The sequence below is a fragment of the Gallinula chloropus genome (assembly GCF_964237585.1).
Source record: "Gallinula chloropus genome assembly, chromosome: 3".
NCBI classification, from domain to species: Eukaryota; Metazoa; Chordata; class Aves; order Gruiformes; family Rallidae; genus Gallinula; species Gallinula chloropus.
The window spans coordinates 64259001-64264978 of NC_140087.1; positions in this window are offsets into that span (position 1 = coordinate 64259001).

Consider the following 5978-nt stretch of genomic DNA (forward strand, 5'->3'; position numbering starts at 1 on the left):
AATTATAAATCAATGTTTTTACGCTGTATTGAAATCACCATAAACTCCCAGCCTGTGTGATAAGCTACCACAGAAAGGAATAGAAGCCAGCAAATAGTTCTTGCTAATAATACCAGAAGAAACTCCTAATTCTTTCCCAAAAGACTGAAAAAATTTATCCCCAAATTCTCTTTAAACTGATGTAGATAACTCTGATGCTTTAGTTATGTACAGAATAACTTTTTAAGGTAAAGTTTAGAAGGTCGATAGTACTTGAAATTAGGTTAGCTTAGCAAAGTGAAGCAAAAGTTGCACTGTAAAAAAGACAAAGTGCTCAGTATAGTTTCTGTCCCAAATAAAATGTCGAAAGCAATCCAACTTCATAATGTAGTTAGTGTGGGGCTAAAAAATGTTCATCGTTTTGTGATAAATGTCTTGAATTTGTGATATATTTCAGAAAGCTGTAGCTCATATAGAGTCACAGTGATGTGTGAATTTTTCATTATTAGCATATCGAGGTTTTAGTCTGAATTGCAGGGAAACTGAAAATACAGTCTAAACACTCTAGAAATAGAAAACAAAGGGGAAAAACCTCCAAAGAGTCTTTAGTAAAAAAGACAGTGTCGGGAGTTGCTAAGCCGGTCATGCTACTTCAGGGTGTATATCTAAGTGCTACGTTTGAGTAAACTCTATCTGAGTGCTATGTTTCACCACCAACTTCAAAATGATTATCCAACCTCAAGAGAAATATTTGCTAAGTAATATGACCAGGTCAAGATGAGGGTGATTCCACGGCATGACTTCACTGCCATGTGAGTTTACAGACACGTAACTTAAAACTTAATTCTCTCAGATAAATTTCTTTTTTCTTTACTCCTTATGAGGTGAACTTGGAAAGCATCTGCTCATCATCATTCACCCTGCAATTAGATATTTTTTTTTCATATTGGGAAAAATGTTGCATCTTATCCCTTCATGTTCCATTCCTAGATGAAATGTAAACAGTCCTATGTCATGTTTAGTAGGTCTGTATAATGTTTATTGTTCTTCTGTGATGTACTCCTGTTTAACACATGATGCTCAAATTGGGTAGAGTATCCCGGATGGGACCTTGCCATTGTGGAGCTGTGCACAATAACAACTGCCTGTCTCTCAGGAATGATGTTCATATTTTAAATGCCAACCAAAAGAGACCGTTGCCCTCTTGTATCAATGTGTATTTAGTTTGTCAACCACTATAACTCCAGATTTTTCTAAATTAACCTATATTTTGTAGTAGTGCAAAAACTGACAATAATTTTTTTTTTCTGTTTTTTAACTGAGCTGGCTTAAAATTAAGCAAATTCAATTTAACTCTGTCCTTAAAAAAAGGGGGGGAAGGGGAGATATTAGGTTTTGGGTGGAGAGCTTTTATTTCTAGTTTGTTCCCCAAGCAAATTTTTATGGCAGAGTTATAAACCCCTGAAAATTGCAGTTCATAATGGAAACATTGGCAGACCCTAAACGGCGCCACTGTAAAGTAGTATGAAGCTTTAAGTTTTTCCACTTTTAGACCTGGAATAAAACTAAATTACAACACTTTCCATACAGGCATTTGATTTTCCCCCCTCCCCATGTAATTTCTGCTGGATCTGTTCATGTTTCCTGAATTCCTGTGTTGCCATTGGACTTTTTCCTATTGATTAGGCAGTTTGTTTCATTTGATCAGTAGATTTTACCAATGGAGATACTCAAAGCAGTGTTTGCTGGGGCACAGGGTGCTAGGAAATGTAATGCTGGCTTGGAGAAAGTTACAGTGAGGATTTTTGGAAGAAATATACAGCAAATGGGGCAGGAATGAGTGAAATTATAAGGTTCCCTACAACAGTGCTCTGCAGAGGAGAAATGTTCTTCCAGACTCCATCCAAACCCACTGACAAAGTGGATTCAAAGGGACTCTAAGAAGACAATATCAAGATTGTTTTCCTTTCCCAAGGCAGGAGAAATCGAGCAGCGATGTGATTTTTCATAGCCTTGCAATATGCTAGGGTATTCCAACAGGAGCAATTGTATCTGAGAGTGGATGTGAGGCAGAATGGAAGTCAGCAAGTGGACAGGGTTTTTTTCTGGAATTGTTCCTGGAGTCATTTCTCATACTGGCTCAGGCTGCAGGAAACTGAAGATCAACATGTGGGTTATTTATAGCCATTTTCTAAATTACTTCCAGTGCAAGTGATCTATTTAGCTGCTTCAGTCCTTAGGGCTGGAGTTGCAATGCCACTTGTTTGTACAAATGATGAAACCAGGGTGAAAGCAAACACTTGTTTTTTTGTTTTGGGTCTGTCCATGAAGATGAAATTTTGTCTTCATTCTTGTTTTTATTGCATCCTGATGGACCTGTGGTGCTTCCTGGCATGAACAACTGAGGGCTAGGATATATTTCTACCTGGTTTGTATTGAGCTGCATTGTCAAGGCAGCTGGGACTTTGGCTCACTGTTTCTGGAGTTGTCCATGGGCAGCAGATAAATGCCTTTGGCCCGTAATGCTAATGATTCTGAAACAAGATATGGGAGTCAGGTTACTTGAAAATTAGCCTTAAGGTCATAGATAAAAGCCATGTCTGCATACTCTGGGTGACTGAGAATCATTTCTGAATAGTGAATTAGTGTAGGTTGGATGAGAATTGCTGTGAAGTCTTTATCTATGTCCATACCGTTTTGGCACTTGCCTTTTCCTGGATGCAGGAGCAAAGCCCGCAGTCCATTGTAGTGAAAAGCCCAATTGATTTTTCCCAGTCAACAGGAAAACTTTGTGCCTTTAGGGGAAGTTATAGTGATGACACTGAGCAACTAAGAAACTGGGCAACTGCTTCTCCTTGTTTTCCTCCTTTCTCTCTTGCAAAATAAGTGGATTTCAGCCTAAAGCATGTCCAAAACACAGGCCCTTCTAAAAGGATTTTAACTCCAAGCAGGACATAATCACCCTGAAGAATGTACCTCTCATTTGCCAGAAGCTCTTTACTGGATGGAAGCATACAAGAGCTCCATGATCTGCTGCAGGAAAAGTTGATGTTTTAATCTTTCAGTGAGGAGCTGAGCTATTCCAGTTGGCTTTGTAGGTGAATTCCAGTAGCTGTATCTGAAAAACTCTGTGCAGTATTGAAGTCCCAGTAAAGATAGTGATAAAATGGAACAAGACCAGAGGAGAGCCACCACAGTGGTTAAGAAGCTAGAGCATAAGAGGTGCTAGGAGTTGCTGAGGGAATGGGGTTTGCATAGTCTGGAGAAAGCTATGGGCAAGTGAGGGGATCCAGTCGCCATCTTCCACCATCCAAAAGGAGCTTGTGAAGGAGATGGGATCAGACTCTCTAAAAGGGCACCATGGCAAAGGGAAGAGGTGACAATCACAAGTTGTAATGAGGGGAAATTAATTTGATGTGAGGAAAGTATTCTTCAATGTGAGAGTGGCTAAGCACCAGGAAAAGTCTCTGCTTGGAGGTTTTCAAACTTCAACTTCACCTATTTTTTCCTATTAATCTGAACTCATTTTACTAGAGGTAGGGTCAATATGGAAGAAAAAAAATAAATTACTAGAATTAAGGATTTGGGAAACAGGTATGTAACTATATGACCAACTGAGAGAAACATTTCCAGCTAGTTTAGTTTTCTTTTGCAAAATAAAATAAGAAATAGTCTAGAGACTGAAAGTGAGAAAATAAGTTACAATCAGAAGAGCTTAATATTTTTAGCTCCTGTTTTTCAAAAGTAAAACATTTTTAAAAGTATATTGTCATTGCAAAGCAGAGAACAACTGTAATGTTTCTTAATATATCCATTGAAGAATATCAAAGTCACATTCTCCAAGTGTGTTTGTCTGTGCATGTTGAATCTATATGAACTTTGATGTAAACATTTTCAGTCAGTAGACATCATTTTGTATTTTAAAAGTCGTGAGGGTGGAGTTGTCATATAGGATGCCTGAAAAACAGCACTCAGAAAGTTACAGAGTTATGAAAAGCCAAGGAGATCTACACTTACTGCTGCCTTTTTTTGTTTCCTTCAGCTGAAGCGCAATTGTGGAAGGCAAGAAATGCAAACAACTGGCCTTTTGCTAATTTATCACCTATACAGCAATCACAGTCTTGTCACTTTGCATTAGCCTTACTTAAAGTTTCCCAAGAAGACTGTCTGCCCTGTAAAACAGTCTAACTTGACCAGATGAATAAACCAGAGACACAGTTGCTCATGCTTCACAGTGCTTGCATGGAGTCTCTGTGGTGCAGGAAGCTGGGAGGCAGATTTGGGATCAGAAACCAAGGTCTTATGTGCTCTGTGAGCTAATTCAGCTCACTTTTTTCTGTCCTGCTCAGTGCATTTGTTATTAACACAAGAACTGAAATCAACTAAAAGCTGATAACCTTGTGTTATTGGATCCTTATTGTTTCTAAACACTGATAAGGCCACTTTGTGAGATCAGCTTTTGATTTGTAGCTGTTTACATTGGGGGAAGACTGAGAGATGCTAATGTCCCTTCTGGCATTTGTAGCTATTTTGCTTTCTGAAGATTTGTGGGTTTTAAATGGCATAAGATCAAGCAGTAACAAAGCCGTGACAGACGGGATCACTGTTGGGGTACAGAAGGAGTGTTTCGGCTCCAAACATGTTGCTTACTTTGCAAGTTAGTGTCTGCACACTCCAGTGACTCCTTTTGCATGGGGGTCATCACTTCAGATGTAAGAACCTGAAAAAAACCCACAGTAAATACACAGTTGGGTTACATCTGTGAGTGGATGAAAGGCAGCTCTGAGCTGGGATTTCTTTTCTGCTCAGGTAGTCTTTTTCCTGTGCCATGCATGTCCTCACAAGACAAGCAGACACAGTCTCTGTTATTAAGCCAAAAGGAGCAGATAAATCTGACAAATCTTGCATTTCTGCTGTTTTTCTCTTCTCGGTTTATAAAAGGTCAGAGTGTGAACCACTTCAATGCCTTCTGCTGTTTTCTTTTACATTTTATAGTGTTTGCATGATCTCAGTGAGGGAGCGTATTTATTGTGCATGCCATTCAGTTTAGATTCAACTGTAGCACATGATTACAGCAACTTAGAGGAGAAACTGGAAAATAAGTCCCTGATGTAAAACTGGTAACTGAGCCAAAACAGTAGTGCCAGTTATTTTAATGCCTCACACAGTGATTTACAAATCAAACACATTTAACGATTTATTGGGACAACTGTACTTATTAACCAGCTCTCTCAAAACCTGGGATGAAGAATTGTTTTAATGTATTTTTTTCTTCTAATATTTTATAGAGGGACATTAGAATGTGACAGTAAGGAAAGTCTGTCATTGCATCATACTTCTCAGTGCCACCCATGATTTACCCCTTCAGTTTCCACTGTATTATTTGACTTGGGAAAATATATGCAATGTCTCGTGGAAGAATACCTACAGGACTGATCTGAATCCTACGGATATTTAGTAAGCTGATGCTTAACCCGTTATTTCACAGTCAAGTATTCCACATGCGTGTGCCTACATGGTTCTTTTAGGCTGCTGAAGAGTGTGAGTTGTAGCTGGTATCACTGGTCGCTTCCAGCCTTTGCCTGCTCTTTCCTAATTTGCACAGATTAAATCTGCGAGATTTACAAGGAAAGAGGGTAAATAAAGACAAAGACACACATATAGGTTCTTTTCATTTTAGGCAAGCATTTACTACCAATCACAGGCTTCTTGTCCAACAAAGGTATTTCCAAGTTGTGCTTGCATTGATGGTAGATGCAGAGGTTTTATCAACCCTTTCAAACCCTGCATGAGATGCAAAAATACCTTTTTACTAGAGAATATTATTCCTGTCATCTTCTTACTAAAACTGCCCCAAGGAATGACTAGATGCCACCCACAATAAGTTTTGAAGGTAAATGGAATTAAAGAAAGCCTCAGGTTATTTTTTTACGTTCAGTTTTAGAGTCTGAGAGATGGAATAGCTCAGGTTTTTGGGGTTTTTTTTGATCCAATAAGGT